Below are 24604 nucleotides of genomic sequence, written 5' to 3' on the forward strand. Positions count from 1 at the left end.
ATTCGAGTTCTTCGTAGGTCCGTCGTCCCGGAGTCGTTCACGCGGTCTAGCTTTGTTTTAAAAATCAAAGTCATGTTTAACTCCTTTCTTTAACACCATATAAGCTATTATGCATGAATGAGATTTTTTGTTTCAGAATTTAATAGCCATGGTTCGAATTTATTGCAAGTATGAATGAATTGTTGCATGTTTTGGTGAATTCATGATCATAACTCGTTTTTGTGCCTTGCATGGTTCGGTCCAGAGGCTAGGGCTCGAGTCAGTGGTGGGCTAGGGTCCTAGGAAGCCAGCCATGGTCGGGTTATGGGGCTGGAATGGGATATAACCGTGGCATTCAAGATCTGGTGCACAGATTGCGCAGATTTAGAGTTCCGGGAAAAAGAGTTCGTTCTCTTCACTCGGGCCACGGTTTGATGTGAGGTTTGTTGTGTTAGAAACCCCTACGTGTTTACTAAGTCTAGGAATTTATTTCACAGTGATTGATGGTCGGAGAAAGTGGCACGATCGAAAGTCCCGGCGCTGCTCAGGTCTGCGCGCGAGCCCAGGATAGGCGAACTTGCAGCGGTTCGTTCTCCTTCGTTAGGATTCCGTTTTGGCTGGTTTTTGGCTTTATGGAAACGTCTTGAAGTTTTCTAAGGTTTTGCAAGAGGTTTCATGGTCTTTTGTGGTCGGAGCTTCGAGAACAAACTGTTTTTCCGCAGCTGCTCGCGTCTGCGCGCTAGTGCAGAAGGGCTGGGTTGCAGAGCTTCGTTCTCACTCCATAGTCGATGGATTGGGCTGATTCTTAGCTTTTTGGAAAGGTCTCGAAGTGTGCTAGCCAGTGGTGGTGGATCTCCGGACATTGGGTGGCCGGAGATGTCCAGAAACAGGCTGCAAAGCCTGCTGCTCGCGCAGCGGAGAGAGTAAGGGAAGGGGAATCGGGATGTGAGTCGGGGCTGGATCTGGGCCGGGTCTTGGGGGTCCGGGTCGGGTCTGGTAGGTCTAGGGTCGGGTCAGGTGGTCCGGGTCTGGGTTAGGTGGACCGGGCTCGGGTATTTTAAATTTTTAATTAATTAAGAGATTAATTGATTTTGGGCTTTTAAAATTAATTAGAAAATTATTTGGGCCTCCAAATAATTTTATTTGGGTTTTTAAATTATTTTTAAGTTAACCCAATAATTTTATGGGCTCGTGGGCCCATAGGAATTTTTGGGCCAGTCAGGGAATTTTTGGGCCAGGCTAGAGTTTTATTGGGCTTGTTTAAGTTAATGGGCTTAGATATTTTCTTTAGGCCCATTTAAGTTGAATGAAATATTTGGGCTTAAATGTAAGATTAATGGGCCTAGATGAGTGATCAGCAGTCTGGACCAACCCATGAAAAATAAATAAGTTCGGAATATATATTTAATTATTTTATGCATGAAATTCATATTTTTAGTATGAGTATATTTATTATGAAAAATAAATTAAATATATATTACGGACAAATTTTCAGTGCATGCATCCATGAAATTTATTATGAATATTATTATGTAAATGATGAGCAATAAAATATTTTGTGGAAATTGAAGTATGTGTGACATAGGGGTGATTTTCCACCATATGATTCGGTAGTTTTACTACCATAGGGGTGGTTATCCACCATATGATTCGGTAGTTTACTACCATAGGAGGTGATTTATCACCGCCATCGTACGTTGGTTTATGAGACTGATCAGTCGACACATGAGCGTCACACTTATGGATAGGACCATCTACAGGTTTTTAAATGTATTGCTCAATTATGTTATATATGATGAAGGAAGTTATGATATATGTAAGATTTATGATTCAGCATTTATGTTATAAAAATATTTCCATGCATGCTCATGTACAGGTATATGTATTAGTATTTATGTGATGCATTATTTTTAACCTTGTTATAAAGGATTAGACATGTTGAGCCCCTAGGCTCACTACGCTTATATGGTGCAGGTGAGCATGATGAATTTGATGTAGTTCCTACCGGTGGTGAGGACGTATGAGATCACGGAGCAGTGGACCCCGTGACCGTCGCAGTTTTTAGTTTATTATGATTTAATTTTGAAAACATGTTTTATTTTATTATTATTCCGCATATGATATTTTTCAGTAGAGTTATTTATTATTTTAAAATGATGCATGAAATATTTTTAAGAATTTATTTATTTAATATTTTTTTTAGATTATTTAATATTTAGCATTTTATTTTTATATACATATGTGTATGGGCATGTATGTATAATAGTATTATTTTTAAAAAAAAATAAAATTCCGCATTTATTAGTAGTAGGCGTTTCAGACCGAGTCATCAGTTCCTGGGATATACAAGAAGAGCAGAATTTTCTGTTGGAGTCCATAACCTCAAGTTGAGACTTGAGAGGTAAAATTTAATCGCGTTTTATTTTACTTATTTGTTTTAATCATTAGGATTTGATACCCATTATCTGGAATCGTTCCAGATCATAAAAATAAAATTTTTAAACTTCCGCTGCTCCGGGTATCACATCTGACTGATCCGAGAACGTGTTCCAACAATGATATCAGAGCCAGGTTGCTTTCGGATCAAACGCGCGGCCCAGCAGCCCAGCGTGCTGGGCTAGGGCAAAAGTTGCCCTAGCCTGGCGCGCAGCTGGGCCGCGCTCGATGGCCCAGCGACGGGGCTGGGCTCCCAGCCCGACAGTCGGGGGGGCTGCCGGGATCGTCCCGGGCATCCCAGAAAAATTAAAAAATTTTATTTTTTGAAATTTTGAATTTCGGCCCGTTAATTGTTATCGGGTCCAATTTTTGGCCCGATTGAAAATTGTTTTAGTTGGTCCACGAGGCAATGGGTCAAAATTGTTTGAGCCCAAAATTTTAAGAAAATTAATTTTTGGATAAATTTTGAATTTTGGAAATTTATAAATTTAATCCAATAAATTAAAATTTTTAACATTAATTATTTTGGTACAATTGATTATAAAATATGATTTTATATATGAAATTAGATTTTATATATAAAATATGATTTTATGGATGAACTAGATAAAATATGATTTTATATATAAAATAAGATTTTATGTATGAAATATGATTTTATCTATTTACAATTATTGCCACTTTGAATTGCATGTTTCCCAATCATTTAATTAAATTAAATAATTGGATAAAAGGATGATCGATTGTCATGACCAAGTTTTTAGGTGTATGTTAGGTTGTTTACATTTGGTTTTTATTATTACTGTTGGGTTTTATTAATGAGCTTGGTTTATGACCCAATTTGATTTGTCATTTTTAATAAAAGTGGGCCTGGTTAATGACCCGTTCCCACCCTTAAATATGTATCCCCTATTTGTCATCGAAATTTATTGTAAATTTATTAGACTTAGTGGGAGATAAATATTTGAAGACAATGGTGGGCCCAACAGACAATAAAGACTGAAGAAATGTAAATTTGAAGCTCAATGTAATAGGATTGCATTGCATACTTGCATATCCCCTAGTATTGGACTTAGACTCGTGATTGGCAACCACGGGTCGAGTAGATCTAGGCATCGATCATCCTTTTTATATAATATTTGATATTATTGTTGTATGCATGTTTAGACTAAATTGCATGAATCCCGCAAGCATACAAATTTTTAAATGATGAGACAAATTTTTCAAAATTAAAATCCCTTATTTTAAATATGATTTAAAATTGATATCAAGATTAACAAAAGGAAATTTAAATATTGTTTAAATGTTCCTACCTTCCATCAACGATCAATGTATGAGATGCTACCCACGCGCATGGTCCGTCTCATATTATTGGGGGGGCCCGTTCATCGGAAAGCTGTACATTGGATCGACACATGTTGTAAGTTGGGTGGAACTCCCGTGGGATTGGCTCATATTATTGGGGGATCCATACGGCGACCGTCCATCACAACTTAATATTGGTGGGTCATCTTGACATGTCACAATAAACGGCGTCATATTATTGGGCTCTTATTGGACATGAGGTAAAAACATGGGGGTTGTTTTGGAAGCAATTGGGCTCTACCTTTTGAAAAATTATGGTTGGCTGATATTATTCGGGACTATGATTTGTCAATTGGACTCCATGTTCCCACTAAGGAAACCCGTTTCTTGTTTTCACTAGAGGGTGGTGAAATCGTTAAAATAGTGGGAGTGTAATTCATAAAATTAATCTCGCCTTATTTTATGTCTTAGTAAATTAATTAAACAATGACCGATTATTGTCTGTTTCTTTTCAGTATTTCATTATGATGAATTCGCGCAATCCACATGTTTCAATTCTCAAACAAAATAAAATGACTGGCGCAAACTATACGGATTGGTTCCGTAAGTTAAAATTGTCCTGAGTTCGGAGAAGATTTTCTACGTGCTAGAAAAGGCTCCTCCGAAAACAGCCCCGACTGATGTAACTTCGGAAAGGTTGGCCAAACTAGAGAAATGGTGGGACCATGATCTCAAGGTCAAATGTTACATGCAAAGCTGGACAAGTCTAAAGAAGTTTTCCATCACTGCAAGAAACCCACTGGAAGCGCAACAACAAAGAATATATCGAACAGTTACGAACTGCAAAGGATATATTTTATATTGAAATAAATATTTTACTTAATACTACTTCTTGGGTATTGGATACCAGATGTGGTTCTCACATTTGCAATGAGTTACAGATGATGACAAGAAGTCGTAGGCTAAGGATGGGTAAGACCCAATTAAGGCTCGGGAATGGTTCCAGAGTTGAAGCCAAAGCTATGGGAAACGTTTGTTTAATTTTGCAAAACAATTTTAAGCTATTTTTGAGAGATGTTTTATTTGTGCTAGATTTGATTAAAAACATTATTTCTATGCTTGATAGAGATGGTTTTTATTGCAATTTTGTGAATGGAATTTGCAATATTTACAAGAATTAATGTTTGATTGGAACTGGATAACTTGAAACGATCTATATAACTTAAAATTGAAAGACATACCAGTTAATTATGTTGATAAATCGGCAACAACAATTAAAAGGAAAAACGATAGTCAAAACCCGGCAAACCTTTGGCATGCTAGGCTAGGTCATATTTCCTCACGAAGGATGAACAAGCTAGTGGGAGAGTGAATATTTGATTCGTCAGATATAAACTCTCTACCTACTTGTGAGTCCTGTCTGAAATGAAAAATGACTGAAACTCCATTCAAGGAAAAACCTGAGCATAGTCAAAATCTATTGGATATGATCCATACAGATGTTTGCGGCCCATTTAGTATTGGTACTAAATTTGGTCACACCTACTTCATTATCTTTACTGATGATTATTCTAGATATGGGTATTTATATTTGATGAAATATATGTCTGAATCATTTGAAAGGTTCAAAGAATTCAAGGCTGAAGTAGAAAACAAGCTAGGTAAGAGTATTAAAGCACTTCGATCGGATCGAGGTGGAGAATACTCAAGTACCGAGTTTTTGGACTATCTAAAAGAGAATGAGTGTGACGACCCGGTTCTTAATCTCAATTAATACAACAACATTCAATAGTCAAGGCTAAGTATCAAAAGCCTAAACCAAACAAAGAAAAGAAATTTTTATTTTTTATAAATGGCCTGCGCGCGCGCGGGCTCGCCCCTCGCGCGTGCACAGTTCAAGGGGGCAGTGACCCCCTTGGCTTGGCCTGTGCGCGCGCGAGCAAGGGCTCGCCCGTGCGCAGGCCAAACGGGCAGAAAAAAAAACTGCACACACACACAGCTGCTGTCAAGGCTATTCAAGGTCCATTATATCAGCTCTACTAAGTGTAATAACCATCAAGCAAGTTCCAAGAGGTATTAACAAGGCAATAACATAAAATACAACATGTCATTGCAAAGGAAATACATCAAGATCAAGTGTTATACAAACAAGGATAGTATCCCTTCTAGATACAAGTTCAAGTCTCAAAACTAAACAACTCCAACTCTAACATAGGATCAACTTATATTGTAAAGTAGACAAGATTCAAGTCTAACAACTATACAACATAACTCTTGATCTTATCAAACAAGTGACAGCAACTCAACATCTATACCGGATCACCACGCTAATCCCTCATTCTCTGTTCTTCAAGTTCGCTTCTGCCCTGTTCCACTCTCGCCTATTGCCATGACACATACAACACAACAATAGCCGGATAACCCCGGTGAGAAACATATTTTCCCAGTAAAAGCAACGAACATGCATATCAAATTATATATATCAAACTCATGATATAAAATAAAATACAATGCATGCTTTAAAACAGGGTTCGCTAAAAAATTCTATCATTTCATCGGTTGGGATCCCAAGAAAAAGATATCGTAACTAAACCACCGACTCTCCCGATCGAGGTGGGGCTACTTATCTTGCTTTTCTAGACTTTGAAGCCACTATATATGCAATTCAGACGCTAGTCTAAGTCAACCACCCAGCCCATACATATATAATCCCTCAAATCTTCTAATTGAACGTTTTCGTTCGTTTCAAAATCAAGGAATTGGTTTCTCAATATGAATGCAACATATAACATCAATATAGAATCCATTAATATCATAAAATCATTCCACAAGTCATACAAAAGCAAGTAATCAATTAAGTATGTGATTTAGGGAACTCGATACAAACCATCTCGAGTTTTAATCCCATTCAAATAGTAGTCCACTTTTACCTTTCGATTGTGAGGTTTATGGTGTCTTCTAGCTGTCCAAATCTGTACAATAAACAACCACAAGACTTGTCTCAAAATCTGCACTTAAAACCATTCAAACTCCATTGTAGAATAACTTCAAACCTTGCTTCAATCTCTATCGGTTCGAAGGTGACGTTCTCGAGCTCGATGGTATTCAAACACAATCTGAAATGAAGTTTAGAAAGCTTACAAACATCATCTAGGGCTCACCAAAATCACAGCTCAATACAAGATAGCAAAACAGCCTCAATTCACAATCTGACGGCGTAACGGTATAAATTCGGCAACAGAAAATCAATCCTATCAACTCAATCATTCAACACAACTTCATAACAATATATATACCAGCAAGAATACCATCAATAAACCAGCAAATCAGATGGCATAATTTTCGAACACTTGCTGAAAAGTAACATTAATTTCAAACGGCATTCAATCTTCAATCCGCCTTTGAATATACAAAACATGTAATCTCAAGAACACCAATTCATACACAAATCTGATCTCTACCGTTTTCGAATTCTCAAACCATAAAGAATCTAAAGAAAACTTATATCAATTCAAAGGCCTCGTCGCAAGGATTCCAAAACACTTTTCGGAATCGAATTTGGATAACCGAAACTCAAGATACGGCAATTGGAAGATGATAAAGAAACTTGGAGTTCTTGATTCTCCCTCTCGGTTCTTCCTCCAACTTTTCTGATGAAAATCATGTCCTACACGTGAATAACCAGAATAATAACAAGTGTCCAACAAAATTTCCAATATTTGCACTTTGGACCCTCAAGTTTTCAATAATTGCAATTTGGTCCTCAACTTATCATTTCATTCAATTTCAATCCTAAATAATTTAATAATATTAGAATTTAAATCAAAACTCCCAATATTCCTAAATTAAATATTCTCGGATTAAAATTAAATAATTCCGGGCGTTACAATGAGATTCTCTCTCAGTGGACTCCTCCTGCCACACCTCAACTTAACAGTGTTTCGGAGCGTCGTAATCGAACTCTGTTGGACATGGTTTGATCTATGATGAGCTTCACTGAGCTCTCACCCTCGTTTTGGGGCTATGCACTTGAAACGGCGGTATTGTTGTTGAACAATGTCCACACTAAAGCAGTGAACAAAACACCATATGAATTATGGACTGGCAAAACTCCTAAGTATTCGTACTTGAGTATTTGGGGATGTCCTGCTTACGTGAAGCAGACAGTGGGAGATAAGTTGGATAATCGATCCACTTTATGTTATTTTGTAGGGTATCCGAAGAATTTGATCGGATATTATTTCTATCATCCTACTGAAACAAAAGTGTTTGTTTCTAGGAATGCCATCTTCCTTGAGAAGGAATTCTTACTTGATAAAAAAGGCAAAATGATGGAACTCGAAGAAGTTCGAGAAGAACCCAAGATACAAAATAGCAACCTCACACCTCAGGAACCAATAATTGACACGCCACCTCTTAGAAGATCCGAAAGGACTTCTAGACCTCCTGATCGACTTAATCTCCTACTTGAAGGGGATCAAAGTGAGCCCATCGTTGGATGTGATCCAAGAAACTTCAAGGAGGCAATTTCTGATGACGATTCGAATTTATGGCTTGAAGCCATGCAGTCTGAAATAGAATCCATGCATGCAAACCAAATTTGGTCTTTAGTAGATCCTCCCGATGGAATTGTTCCTATAAGGTTTAAATGGATCTACAAGAGAAAACTTGGGCCTGATGGTAAGGTGCTGACCTACAAGGCACGATTGGTTGCAAAAGGTTATACACAAAGACAAGGTGTTGACTATGATGAAACCTTTTCACCAGTTGCAATGTTCAAGTTCATAAGAATCTTAATTGCCATAGCAGCATGGTATGACTATGAGATATGGCAAATGGATGTGAAGACTGCATTTCTTAATGGAAAAATTAAGGAAGAGATCTATATGATGCAGCCCGAGGGATTCACATCCATGGGAAGCGAGCATAAGGTATGCAAGCTTCAGAAATCAATTTATGGTCTCAAACAGGCATCAAGAAGTTGGAACCAGAAATTTGATGAAACAATAAAGGACTTTGGTTTCATCAAGAACCCGGAGGAACCATGCGTGTACAAGAAAGTGGTTAAGGATGCTGTGACATTCTTAGTGCTTTATGTTGATGACATCCTACTCATTGGGAATGATGTAGGGATGTTGCAGTCAACAAAGATATGGTTGTCAGGTAGATTCTCGATGAAGGACTTGGGTGAGGCGTCCTATATTCTAAGAATACAGATCTATAGAGATAGATCTAAGAGAATGATAGGACTCACTCAAGCAACCTACATCAACACCATATTGAAAAGGTTTTCTATGGATGAGTCCAAGAGAGGACATCTACCTATGTGCCATGAAGTTTCTCTATCCAAGTCAATGTCTCCAAAGACTGACAAAGAAATAGAGAAAATGACACACGTACCATATACATCAGCCATAGGTAGTATCATATATGAGATGATATCTACCAGACCGGATGTAGCCTTTGCTCTGAGTGTCACGAGCAGATATCAGGCCAACCCCGGTCAAATTCATTGGAAAGTTGTGAAGGATATTCTTAAGTACTTGAGAAGGACTAAGAATATATTCATGGTTTATGGAGGAAGAGAATTGAAATTGGAAGGCTATACCGACTCTAGCTTCAAAAGCGACGTGGATGACTCGAAATCAACCTCTGTATTTGTATTCATGCTCAATGGAGGTGCTGTCTCTTGGAAGAGTTCCAAGCAGGACACCACAGCGAATTCCACCACTGAGGCAGAATACATTGCAGCATCAACTGCTGCTAAAGAGGCCGTTTGGATGAGGAATTTCGTCCAAGAGTTGGGGGTCATTCCTGAAGCTGTTGGTCCAGTCCCGGTGTACTGTGACAACACTGATGTCGTTGCTCAGGCAAAGGAACCAAGGTCTCATCAAAGATCCAAACACATACTGAGGAAATACCACATCATCCAGGAGATCGTGGAAAGAGGAGACATCACTGTCGAGAGAGTAGCCTCTGCAGACAATATCGCTGATCCAGTTACTAAGCCCTTGCCAGGACCATTATTTGAAAAACATTGCGAAGCAATGGGACTACATAGTATGACTAGTTGGCTTTAGGGCAAGTGGGAGATTGAAAGAGTGGGTGCCCTTTTAGCCAACTTGTGGCTAAGGGCCTTTATGACTCTATTTGTAAACAATCTTTGTTTAATATACTTTACACTTTATATTGGCATTTACTTTATCTTTTATCATATTATTATGTTGTGACGTAACTATGTTTAGATAAAGACCTTGAATATACTAGAGTGCATGCAAGATGTGATAGTAGATTTGGATGACTATCATGAAACACATCATGTAAGCACTGTATGTTCTAAACAGTTCCTAGTCAATTGAGCCGTCCGCAAATAAGGATAAGGATCGCTCGAGATTGAGACTAGAATTTGCAATGCCAAGTATCACGTTTCATTGGTATGGAACATAGAGATGTTCGAAGCATGCAAATGGATATTCATTTGATGGATGATCGAACTACCCTATTCGGACTTTCCAAGTGGTTTTCACTAATTGAGTGGATAAGTCCGCGGTTTTTGGTTGTACACCATTAGTCTTTACTACTTGAAACATCATGGAGACTCTATATGCTAGTACTGTACTTTAAATCATTTACCGACTCTATGAGGGTCATCAAGTGTCGAGATTGGGTACAGTTATGACACATATAGGATTCAATGTTTTGTTGTCAAGGATTCACCACACGCTTGCGAGTGTGGATATCCTATGCGATCTGAGGAGATATTAATATGACAAATCTCTGGCCAGAGTACATGATGTGCTTTAGGTTACTTGGTTTCCTAGTTGCACATGCGATGTCAATATTTGATCTTCAAGATGTATTTCATAGTTATCGAATCTCGAACGACTCTCAATATACCAATGGTTATTGATTCGATCGGGATATATGGATGAAGGGACCGTACTGTATGCTAACCAAAACCTACTGGTTCTTGCAGACACTATCAGTGATATCTAGGGAATCATGGGGCGATGTTGCTAGGCGCTCTTACCATGATTCGATGGGTAAGTCGAAAATTGTTGTTTCGAGTTACAAGGAGTTGTGGGCCCACGGCTAGCTGTATCCCTGAACCATTGAGGGTTACACAAATAATATATTTCTAATCCCCGTTGAGATAATTAAATTTAATGAGTTAAATTTAGCAAGTGAGAAGTAGGACTTCTTATTGAAGAGTAGAGGGAGTGAGATTTCCTAAAATGACATAGGGATGCCATTTTTGGAAACCACTGAATTCGGATTCAGAAAATTTATCTTTACTTTAAATATGCAGAAAAGGTTTCTGTACACATTGGTGAAATTGGTTTATCAATTTGAGTCACGATGAATTTTATATTAATTTCTGAACATGCGGGCTTTGCTTGTCAGGCTTGAACTTATGACTAATGGGCCTTAAGCTGTTAGTAGCCCACATTATAAATAAGTTATTGCAGTACAGAAATTAAAAAAGGACAGCTCATAAATTTCAAAACCTAGAGAGCTCTCTCTCCCTAGGTTTTCGGCTGCCCCTCTCCCCTCTGTGTTCGAAAATCCAGTCTGCAATTTTCGAAAATTGCAGTCTGGTTTAACAGATCAGATCTGTTAATTCTCTTCGTAAAAACTTCTGATAGACTTTCTAGTGCAGTCTATCAGAGGGATTTAGAATTCTGTTCGTGGACCTGATTCATGAGTTGATCGATCGAGTCATCAGTTCCTGGGATATACAAGAAGATCAGAATTTTCTGTTGGAGTCCATAACCTCAAGTTGAGACTTGAGAAGTAAAATTTAATCGTGTTTTATTTTACTTATTTGTTTTAATCATTAGGATTTGATACCCATGATCTGGAATCGTTCCAGATCAGAAAAATAAAATTTTTAAACTTCCGCTGCTCCGGGTATCACATCTAACTGATTCGAGAACGTGTTCCAACATTTTTTATCCAAAATTTTTACGAGGGGTTTTTAAGAGCCAGAAATTATTATTTTGAGATTTTATTTTCATAAAATACGAGTTTTAAATATATGTATGTATATAAGCTCGATTTTCACTAAAATGAGTCATTTCAAGGATTTTTAATAGACTTTCAAAAGCCCACAACCCCAACCTTGGTCGTTCGGCCACCTAGCTTTGGCCACCCCTGGCCAAAGCGCCACCGGAAGGACCCCCAAGGGTCCTGCCGATCACCTTAGACCAGCCCTAACCCAGCCTCAAACCAACCAAGGACCCAACCGACCCATCCTTCCTTGCTTTGATGTGCAGGCCACATTCCTTCCCTTTTTCGACCAGCTCCGGCCAATACCGGCCGGAGCTTTGACACCTGGACCACCCCAAGGTCCAGAAGAAACCATAGGACTAGGCTTGGCTCAGCCAAAACCCCCTATGGCAGAACCCGATCCCTTCTTCCTCCAAATTTTGTGCAGCCCGTCACCCAGGCACCAGCAGGGTTCTAGCCATGACCAGCCACTCATAGGCCTGAACCATCATACCAAAACGACCCTAAGGGACCCTACTCTACTAGACCCAAGAACAAATTGGCAGCATACTCGATCAATCCAGGAACAAAAATCTCATCAAACTTGAGTCATCTTACTCAAAAACGTGAAACATGCATGAACAAATGAAAATCTCATTCTATCTGAAAAACGCATGGATTAATAGATCATTCCTGCTTAAAAATAGTTTATATGATTTAAATGGTGTTCAAGAATGGAATCAAACGTTCCTTGTTGAAAATTTGATCAAAAAGTCGATATCGATGCGTATCGGCTCACCGGAACAAATGACCTTCGAAAACTTCCTTAAATATTCAGAAAAATCGTGAGATGTGTGTGCTATGATGAGGGAATGTGATGAAGATATGCTGATTGCGTCTGAGGGAATTAACGTGAGTGTGGGGAGGGAGAATGAGGGCCAAACCTTAACCTTTATTTATGGGTTAATGGGTTGGGTTTTAAATAAATAATTAAACTAATTTAATTTTAAGTATGGGCTTAGTTAATTAATGAAGTGAGCCGACTAATTTGTCATGGGTCGTGTGATCCATGAGAATTATTGGGTCAAGTCATGTCGGGTTTAGTAATTTAATTGGCTAAATTATTATTGGGCCTATCTAGAAAGGTATGCGTTTAGTTAAGTGGTCAGCAGCTCGAACAAGCCATTGGGAAAATATAAGGTCCATAATTATATATTTAATTCATGCGTGTATATTTTTATTATATATATAGATATAAGTATATGATTTTTAAGAAAATAAATTAAATATATATTTACGGGCGAATTTTCATAAGATAAATAAATAATGAAAATTTTTAAGTTCATGCATCATGTAAGAAATTTTTATGTTAAGTTTAAAGGCATGTTAAGAAAAATAAATTTTTATGGAAGTTGAAGTGAAGGTGGAAAGTGATGTGGTTGAAGGCCGGGATACCTGGGCCCGGTGACCTTCCTGTTAATGTTTATGTTATGATGAGCTTATGGATGCAGCATTGAGTGTTGGTGAAGTGGCAGCACAGAGGTGGAAACCCCATCGCCACATATGTTAGTTTTTATGATTGATCGATCGTTATGTATGAGACCACCGACATGGATACGACCTGTTGAGAACTAAGAAATTAAGACATGCAAATTTATGAAATTTATTGAGTATGATGTTATGATATAGTATGATGATGATGTTTATGATTAATTTATACAAGTTCATATGCATATATTTGATCATGCATGTATAAGTATGTTCACGTATTTTATATGATGTGTGCTTGTGTGTGGTTTCATGTTGTTATATAAGGATAGAACGTGCTGAGCCTCTAGGCTCACTAGATTTAAATGGTGCAGGTGAGCAAGCTATTAACGAAGAGAATGTGTTCTCGACTGGTGGTGAAGGCGTATGAGTATCCAGACAGCTAGTACCCGTGACCATAGCTCTATTTATGATATTTATGTGTTGAGAGTCAAAATAAATATTCCGCACATGTTTTATTATTTTGAATTTTTAGAGTATGCAGAGATTTTAGATTTACGTATTTATGTTCAAGATGCATGGGATTGTAGAAATAATATTATTTAATTATCTAATTGTGGGATTTTTATGCATGAGATTTTTATTATGATTTAGTGATTAATTTTATGCATTTATTTGCATGTAATATATTTATATAGTGTATATTAAAGTATGCAAAATTATTTTAACTATGATATATATATATATATATATATATATATATATATATATATATATATATATATATATATATATGTGTGTGTGTGTGTGTGTGTGTGTGTGTAAGTATTAATTTAAAGTAAAGAAATAAATTAGAGGGTATAGCATGTTTAAAAAAAATTAGTAGTAGTTTTAGGTCGTTTAAAAAACGCCACTCGGAGATTTTCAATTTGCAGGTCCCCATGTGCAATCTTTATTTATTTATTTTTGGCTTCTTTTTTTTGGTTTGTTTTTTAATTAATTATATTATTAATAATATTTTTTAAAATTATTATTTATTTAGTATTATATTAGTATGATAATTTTTTCTCAAAAATCTAAATTTTAATTCTAATTTTCAAATTTGATGACCGTGTTGAAATTTTTTTAAGAATTAGATTGATTAAATAAATTTATTTTGATCAGATATATTTATAAAAATATTAGTTAACCTAAATAACATATTTTCATTAAATTTATTTTACATTATTTTTTTATATATAAATTCTATTTTTAACTTGAATTTTAGTTAACAGAGTCATATATTTATTTTAATTCGTTTGGATTTGCGGAGGTTTTTCGGTTTTGTGGATAAACCTAAAAAAGTTAATTCAGATCTATTCGGGCCGAATTGATGCGAAAATTCTATTAGAAAATTTTTCAACTGAACTTGTGCCGAAAAGAATTTATTTAATATCTGAATTAAAATATATCATTATTTATAAAATAATGGTTTCAATTTATGATATATTTCTTTCGTCTCTTCGAAAAATTTACCAAGTTTAATGTCTATGTTTCTATTAACATGAGAAGTAAATTAAATAAGAACCCTTGTGCTATCCATGACTAGTGTTATCAATTCGAATATATCACTGAAACAAGTACATCGCTACCACTTGCTCTTGATAGCACAAGGGTTCTTATTTGACTTAATCTATTCGGATTTATTCGGGTCGGTTCGAATTCACAATTTTCGAGTTGATTTCTTTTCAGCTCGAGTTCGGTTGAGAAATTTTCTAATAACATTTTTGCATCAATTCGGCCCGAATAGATCTGAATTAACTCTTCTAGGTTTATCCACAGAACCGAGGACTTAAATGTAGAATTTATATTTAAAAAATATAATATAAAATAAATTTAATTAAAATAGTTTATTTAGGTTAACTAATATTTTTATAAATATATCTGATCAAAATACATTTATTTAATCAATCTAATTTTTTTAAACATAAATGTTTTGTTTTGTTTTCTTAAATTTTTTTAACCCGGTCATCAAATTTGAAAATTAAAATAAAAAATATAAAAAATTATCAAACTAATACTAAATAAATAATAATTTTACAAAATATTATTAATTATATAATTAATTATAAAATACAAAAAAACCAAAAAAAAAATAAGATTGCTGACAAAAATTTAAAATTCAAGTGTCCGCTTTTTCCTGGGGCGTTTTGCAGTATATTTGCAATTGTCTCTGTCTAAATTTATCTTTGCAATTAATTTTTTTTAAAAAAATTAAATATAAAAAATCCTTACCATTCACTTTTCCCATAATGGCCCATCTTTTATTTAGTCCACCAAATCCATCCTTGAATTTTTTAAAATACAAGCGACAGAAGCATCCGCGGTTGCGTGTGCGATATAATACATGAATATTTTATGAGTTTTTATTTATGAAATAATGTATTATTTAGTAGCTGAAAATTAATTATTGAAAAGATAATATAATCAAATTGATATTTGAGATATATACCTTTGAAATTATATAATCATATAAGCAAAAATGATACAAATTGGTTGAAAATAGATTAAAGATGTTGGTGGGAAACAGAAGTTGAGAAAAAGGTGGACAAAAAAAGGTAGAATTGAAATATGATTTTTGGTGTGTCATGACACACCAAAAAGTAGTTACTATAGAACACTCAACATTTATGTAATAGTATAGATAGTATAGATAAGTATTAACTCGTTAAAAACTAACATATAATTGATGACAGAGACGAAAATTAATGTATTTAAGAAATTTGAAGGACGAAATCTAGAGACAAGAAGAAGAATCATTTTGAGAAAAGTGGTCAAGAAAAGAAAAGAATATATGCAATAACTCAAAAGCTTCTCATCTACTTCACTTCCCATATAGATAAAAGAATCATTTTGAGAAAAGTCGTCAAGAAAAGGAAATAGTATATGCAATAACTCAAAAAATTCTTCAGCGTTGGTAAGACCTGAGGTGACGTGGGAAGAGATTCCCCAGTGTCGCGTGTTTGATCCTCGTGTGGAGCATATTCCCTGCTGAAATATTGTGGGATATGCTCTGGAGGTTGGCCATGTTGCTCCCTCCTTCATGTCCCTGCCGCTCGTGCACATCCCTCGATTTAACCTCCGCATGAGCCAATGGACCTCTGACTCATGTGGAATGGACTCCCCTTCAGGATCAACCCTTTTTCAATAACTCAAAAACTTCTCATCTACTTCACTTCTCATATAGATAAAAGAATCATTTTGAGAAAAGTGGTCAAGAAAAAGAAAGAATATATGCGATTACTTCAGTTTCTATATATGTACGTAGATAACCTATCGGCAAAATAAAACCTCTGCGCATTCCCAAAAATTATCTATCTCCTCTTCCATTTTCACCCAACCTCTACGCATCAGCCTCTACATCTACATCGGTTCTTTGTCGATTCTTCATCGGATTAGGCATTCAAACTCCACGCCTCAGCTTTTTGATCAAGGTGATGTTCTGCTTCACATATATATATCATAATCATTATTATTATATATTGTTAATGATATATTATACGATAAAAATTTTAATAGCTCTTCAATCACCACTAGCACTATATATCTCTTTGAAAGAAGGTAAAACGTTACAGTGATGTTACCTGTACATCATCAATATTTATACATCAATTTTTATATAACAAAAAAATTTAATTTGTCAAAATCTGATTATACATTGAATAAAAAATCTCGTTATATAATAACAAATTCTCATGATATAATAGATGCAAATATAATTTACAATATATTATAGGTATCTTTAGCATTATTCAAAACGATATGTAGTATGATTTATTTAAGAATCTTTCATCTAGTAAAAATTTATTTTTATTTACTCCTAAAAGCGAATGAAATAACTTTGAGGCTGATTTCATACAATTTAATTAGTTTTTAAAATGGTTTGCTACATTTAGAAAAGAAAAAGCAACTCCATCAGTACATAATAAAAGAAAATGTTATTTGTACATATAGTGTTACATAGAGGGTTAATTACACGTTCTATTAGATTAGTAATTATCTCAAAACTCTTCTAAAAATTGTTTCTTTTCAAGATGTAATTGTTTTTCTTGTTAAAAAATAATGTAATGAATTTTGTTTTTTATCTTTTTATTATTTATTGTACAGTTTTACAAGATTCACGTTGAGTCTTAATTATATGCTATAAATTTTAAATTTTCAATAAAATTATGATTCTAGTTTTATATTTTCCATCGAACTTTATTTTTTGTAATTTGTCAATCAAGTTGAATTATTTGAAAACAGTAAATTTTGAATTTCCAAAATATTTGACGAGAAATATTGCAATCTCTTAGTGCTTGCATACAATGGTACATATCATTTTTTTTTTTTTTTAAAAAAAACAAAATTTAATTCAACTGTTTTCAAATAACTCAACTTGATTGGCCAAGTACTTAAAAGGAATGAAATAACTTTACGGCTGATTAATTTTTTTTAAAAAAAAAACTTTGCGTCTGATTTATACCATTTAATTAGTCTATAAAATGTTTTGCTACATTTAAAAAACAAACAGCAACTCCAAGAGTGTTACATAGAGGGACGTTATAAGCTCTATTAAATTAGGAATTACCGGAAAACTGTTCTAAAAATTGTTTTTTTTCAAACTATAATTGTTTTTCTTGAAATAATACTTTAATGAAAACCTAATTTTTTTAATAAAATTTTTAATATTTATTGTACCGTTTTACAAGATTCACGTTAAAGGTCTTAATTATATGCAATAAAATTTCAATCTTCAATATGATTGTAGTTTAATATTTTTCCCTTGAACATTATTTTCTGTACTTGGTCAATTAAGTTGAGTTATTTAAAAACAGTAAATTTTATTTTTCCAAAATATTTGATAAGAAATATTGTGATCTCTTAGTGATTGCATACAATTGTATATATCATTTTTTTTTAAAAAAGTTGAATTCCACTATTTAAAAAAAAAATTGAATTCCACTATTCTAAATAACTCAACTTGATTGGCCGAGCACGAAAAAAAAAACTCGAAGGAAAAATATTAAACTGAAACTATAAATATTATTCAAAAATTAAAAATTTATCTCTTATAATTATCTCAACGTAAATCTTGTTAAACTGAATTGGGCGTCGATTCAGGTGGGTCGGGGTCAGGCTCGGGCTCGGGTCGGGTTAAAGGCAAAGTATTGCTAAAAATTTATCAACCCGACTAATCAGATGAACCTAAACCAATCCGATTTGATTTTTTTAACAAAATAAATAAATACACATAATAATAATCAATATATTTTGATTTAAATAAATAATAACAAAATCTCGCATATATATAATCAAATGTGAAAATTTAATTGTACAAAATTTAAAATATGCACACTAGAAAAAATAAAAAATTATTTTTAAAACTTAAAATTTCACAAAATAATGATTACAAGATGAACATCTATGATGTAATATACAATAATTTTCTTTCAAACATACAATATATAAAAATATATTCAATATTTCATAATTATATTTATATATATATATATAGTCAATATTTCTTAATTCTATATATATATATATAATTTATTCAACCCAATCCGATTAATTTTTTGGGGTCAATTTTTGGGTCCATCCCGATCTGGTCCGAACCTAAAAACCTCAATCCTAATCAGATATTTTTTTGGTCGACTCGGGTCGGATTCAATTTTGCACTCCCCTAAAACTGCATAATAAATATAAAAATTAATTTTTTCATTAAAATTCTTTTGACCAAGACAAACAAATGTAGATTAAAAAAAAAAAAAGAATTTTCAATAGAGTTTTGGTATAGTTTCGTAATTTAATAGTAACGTGTAAGTGTAACCTTCTATGTAACACAAAATATACAGATAATAACAGTATCACAAAATAATATACCTTCATCAAATTTATAACACAAAAATTTCGAAAGTCATACTTCCTCGGAATTTTCGGGAACAAGGAATCACATGTTTATGAAATATAATATATATATTTTATAAATATTATCACAAACCATACTATAAACAAACGATCGATTTAATTAATTTTTTTCGGGAAAATTTTTTTAATTCGATAAAAAAAAATAACGTCTCGTTCATATTGATTTTTTTAAAATTACTACGAATAAAATAATTAACTTCATCCTTGTTTATATATATATTTAAAATCAATAATGAGAATTAATTAACACAGAGATAGAGATGGCTGCTGAAAAAGTGATCGAAGTTTCTGTTCAACTTCTGTTGGAGAAGCTGATTGCTATTGTTACAGAAGAGGTCGTAGTCGTTCTGGGCTTTAGGGATGAACTGGAAACGCTGAAAAAATCATCGAAAATGGTTCAGGGTTTCTTGGATGATGCATCCAAGCGGAGTATTCAAGAAGATCAGGTCGTGAAGCAGTGGCTGCAGAATCTGGAGGATGTCGCATTCAAAATCGACAACTTGCTGAACGAGGTCAATTACGAGTTCATTCGTAGTAAGGTTCAGCGGAAGGTATGCTGCTCTCTCTCCTTCTCTGGTTCTGTGGCTTTTCGTTGTAAAATGGGGCATACAATGAAGTATGTGAATGCGAGGTTGAAAAGAATCAACGAAGAAGCCAGCAGCTATGGTTTGCAGCACATATTAGCCGATTCGCCTGTTTTTGTTCCTGTTGTGATGGAAACCAACTCCTTTGCAGTTGATCCGGTTTTTATTGGCAGAGAAGATGTCATGTCCAGGATCGTTGATGATATGATCCAGTCCAACTTAGATATGGTGGTCTCAGTGGTTCCCATTGTTGGGATGGGAGGCTTGGGAAAGACGACTCTAGCTCGGAATATTTTCAATAATCAAAGCGTAGAGAAGCATTTCAATGAACGGATTTGGGTCAGTGTGTCAAAAAAGATTGACAACAAAGATTTGCTCGTGCAAATATTAGGACTCTTGTCCAAAGAAGTTGTTCATCCATCTCTGAAGGAGGAAAGTGTCTTGAAAAAGCTTCAATCCAAGCTGAAAGATGCAAGATATTTGCTCGTACTTGACGATTATCTGAGTGCCAAAACACATGAATGGGACTACTTCATGAATTGTATGAAGGGAATCAGTCCAAAGAGGGGAAATTTCATAATTGTTACCACTCGAAATCAAGACGTGGCATCAAATGTGACAACACAGACTGTTCCTTCTTTGGATTTCTTATCGGTCAATGAATGTTGGTCAATAATTAAGGCAAGATCTTTTCCTAGTCAACCAGTTCCTGAAGATTTTGAAGCTATTGGGAGGAAAATTGCTTGTATATGTCGAGGCCTTCCATTGGCAGCCAACGTGGTTGGGGGAAGTTTACGAGGGAAGGCAATGGGTGATTGGATATCGTTTTTAAATGAGAGTGATCTTTCCATGTCCAATCCCATTGACGATTTTGTGATCCAAGTATTGAAGATCAGCTATGATCGCTTACCATCTTCAGTACTTAAAAAATGTTTTGCATATTGTTCCATTTTTAGCAAGGGAGAAGAGCTAGGAAGAGAGAGATTGATCCAACTTTGGATGGCAGAAGATCTGCTCTTTGGAAATAATGATGAAAGTTGTGACAAAATGGAGATTCTAGGGAATAAGTTTTATAATATTCTGTTGCAAAACTTTTTCCTACACGAGCCAGTAATGGATAAGTATGGCAGAATCAAGTATAGCAAGATGCATGATTTTGTTCATGACCTATCATGTTTGGTCAAGAAGGCAAAAGCTCGTAATTCAGAAGATGTTACTTTTCGATTAAGATATTTACCGGTGGACTACTTCGAGCGCAATATCAAGGAGCAGAAAAGTTGTCTGCCAACTTTGTTCCTCACAAACTCTTTGGGGTCAAATTCATTTACAGTATGTTCCTCGATTGCGAATACTTACGTGTTCTTGATCTACGAAGTACAGAGATTGATGAATTGACAAGTTCAATCGTCAAATTGATACATTTGAAATTTCTTGACTTGTCTGACACTAACATAAGAAGTTTACCAAATTCTATTTGTAAACTTTTCAATTTGCAAACTTTAAGGCTCCTTGATTGCTACTTGCTGAGGAAGCTTCCAGATCAGCTAAAGTTTTTAGTTGGGCTGAGACACTTGGTTTTTTCTGGCTTGGTACATGGGATGCCACCTAAAATGGGGAACCTAACTTCTCTTCGAACACTGAGCATTTTTATAGTGAGTGACAAGAAGGGATGTGGAATTGATGAGCTGGGATGTCTAAAGAATCTAGAGGGAAAACTAAAGATATGGAAACTTGAAAAAGTGGGTGATAAAGAAGAATCGGAGAGAGCACGTTTATCAGAGAAGAAAAATCTAGAAGTTTTGCACTTTGTGTGGAGTGAATCATACAGGAGGGAAGGAAACAACAATGATTGTGAAGTGCTGGAAGGCCTCCAACCTCATCCAAATTTAAAGGGTTTAACCATTAAAAATTTCCGTGGAGATCACTTTCCATCATGGACCATGAGGATGACTGTCGAACATGGCAATATTCTCGACAAACTCATCAACATTGTGTTGATAGATTGCAAAAGTTGCCAAGAAATCCCAACACTGGGTCATCTACCACTTCTCAAGACCTTACTAGTGAAGGGACATGGCAACGTGAGATCGATAGGTCCTTCGTTTTACTGGGAGGAAGAATCGAGCAGAAATGGTGTGCCTTTTCGATCACTTGAGCATTTAACACTAGAGAACATGGAGTCTCTGAGTGATTGGGTTGAAGCACCAAATACGGAGGCAACAGCCTTCCCCAGGCTTGAATATCTGAAAATTGAGGATTGCCCATCCATGAAGACAGCTCTGAGTCACGATTTTCCATGTCTAAAAAGATTGTATATTGTACGCAGCATGGAAGTACAATTAGCAAGTATATGCAAGAAAGTAAGCTCCCTCACGGAACTGAACATCATCACGAATTCAGATGTCACCTCCGACCTTGTTGAGATGCTTTTGCAAAACAATCAACATCTCCAAATAGTCGAGATATCAAACTGTGACAACCTAACACAACTCCGAGTCCCGGGTACCCTCAAGTCTCTTAGTAGATTAGAAATATCGTATTGCAGTAATCTAGCCTCAATTCAAATTTTGAACGGCCTCTCTGCTCTTCAACGCATGGAAATTAGTGACTGCTGGAAGTTGAGGGAGTTGCAGGGTGAAATGCAAGAGTCAAGCAAGTCGCTCGAGGTATTGAAAATTTCACGATGTCCAAAACTGAGGAGCATACCGAATGGAATGGATTACCTGAACAAGTTGAGTGTATTATCCATCGGTCCCTTGTCAGAAGAAACATTGAATCAAAGTCTCAAAGGCCCACATCAACTTCGGCAATTAACATTATATGGAAATAGCAATTGGGAGTCTCTCCCAGATCAGCTGCAGCATTGCACGTCACTCGTTTATTTACAAGTGAATACATTTGGAATAGAAGCTCTGCCTGAATGGTTTTCCAACTTTTCATCTTTGGAAGTATTAATTGTGTGTGATTGTGTGAAGCTAAGGGATTTCAGTTGCTTGCGACACCTCACCAAGTTGAGATTGTTAAATTTTAAGTGGTGTAGTAGAATAAATGAGGAGAAATTATATAAGAGCAACCCCGTGATTTCTCATATTCCCAACATTTACCTGAATTTAACAAAACTCCGAAGAGACTCAAGTAGTCAGGTACTCTGCTACAATTATTATTATTATTATTTAGTTCTTCGATCCTCGTACACTTCTTTTACACATTAGATATATTATTTATATATATATATATATATATATATATATATATATATATTTGCTTTCAATTTTGTGTTTATTTGTATTTTAAATCAAGATTAAAAAAATACTTTGAGCTATTATTTCATCATGAATTCATGATTTTTTTTAAAAATCACATAATAAATTCAGGGTTGATATTTATTGTTTTGTCGGATTTCCTTTCGATTTATTAGTAGTTGAATAACTTGGAAAAATGGGCCTGTTTTATTTTATTTTTTCGGTCGTGTTACTTTCTTTCCAGAGCTATTATTATTCGATTTTTTTTTTTTTTTTTTTACATTTGATAGATGTGGTTTCATTTTAATTTTCGGCTTTGTCCTTTGTTTTAAAAATGTTCCAAAAATAGAATGAGTGAGATATTTAAAACTACAAATTGATTTATTTAAATTTAAATCAAGATTAAAATTAAATGTTGTATTACTATATTTTTGAATCACGTAATGAATTCATGATTATTACTTATTGTTTTGATGGATTTTATGTTCTTGAACTTTGATATCATGTATGTGTGTATCCAATTTTCAGTATGAATATCGGCTTTTCTGATCTTTGTCTCTTCATGACTGGACCCGGTCCCGGTCCGTGAGATGGTTAATGAACTTTGTTAGTTCAGGCCCACTAAAGGTTGTTGGAAAAGTTGCTGTTGGCAGTTGTAAGGTAACGGGTTAGCGAGAGCAGCTGGTTTCATGTAACGTCCCCAAAATTTAAACGATCGATCATCTCGCATGAATTTCATTTATTTGATTTTAAAAGTTGTAATTTTATGCATATTAGATTATAAATATTTTTAATTGTTAAATTTTATTTATTTCCGAAGAATGAGAAATTATAATTGATTGAACTGACCGCATATATAATATTAAGTGTGATGTTTATGATTATTTGAGTTATTTTTATGTGTTACAAGTAAATTATTTTTTATTTCTAACGATTGACGTATTTTTGAGATTTTTGAGTTTAGTAGACGATGGTTGGAGGTTTGAGGTTTGAGGTACCCGGACACGATTTAAGATAAAAGCTAGTATTTAGTGAATTTTGAGATTTAATTATCATGGTTTATTTAACCAGACGTTAACTTTTTTTAAATAAAATTTAAGTAGTAAGATTAGTTTATGAATTTTAAACCGGGTAGAGTATTTTACTAGTTAATAAAATATTTGAATTAGATAGTTGGAGATTTATAGATAATTATATATTTATATGTCACGTATAGATTTATATACAGAATTGTAATATATATAATTCTAACATATGACACGGTCCTAAGGGTCATTTTTATGAGACGGGTATCTTATATGGGTTATTCATTAAAAAGTATTACAATTTATGCCAAAAGTATTATTTATTATTATAAATATGGGTAAGATTGACCCGTCTCACGAATGAGACCGTCTCACACGAGTGTTACTCATATTATTTAAGGAGTCTTATTAGTAAATTAATTTAAATTTTGGTAAACACGCGTATATGTATCTATACTATATTATAATACTTGAGGCACCTAGAGAAACCGTTCATGTGGACACCATCTTTTGTTCCATTTTTGCCCCTCCTTCCCTTTTTATATTATTTCATAATTCCATAATAATTACCCTTTCTACCCATAATCCCCACTAAAAAACCTCCCAC

General features: G+C 34.6%; 1 pseudogene; it reads left to right on the top strand.

Moving 5' to 3' along the window:
- Positions 1–16541: 16541 nt before the first annotated feature.
- LOC140883048 (putative disease resistance protein RGA1) lies at positions 16542–24034 on the top strand (annotated as a pseudogene).
- Positions 24035–24604: the final 570 nt, after the last annotated feature.

The sequence above is a fragment of the Henckelia pumila genome, chromosome 2 (assembly GCF_033568475.1).
Source record: "Henckelia pumila isolate YLH828 chromosome 2, ASM3356847v2, whole genome shotgun sequence".
Classification (NCBI taxonomy): domain Eukaryota; kingdom Viridiplantae; phylum Streptophyta; class Magnoliopsida; order Lamiales; family Gesneriaceae; genus Henckelia; species Henckelia pumila.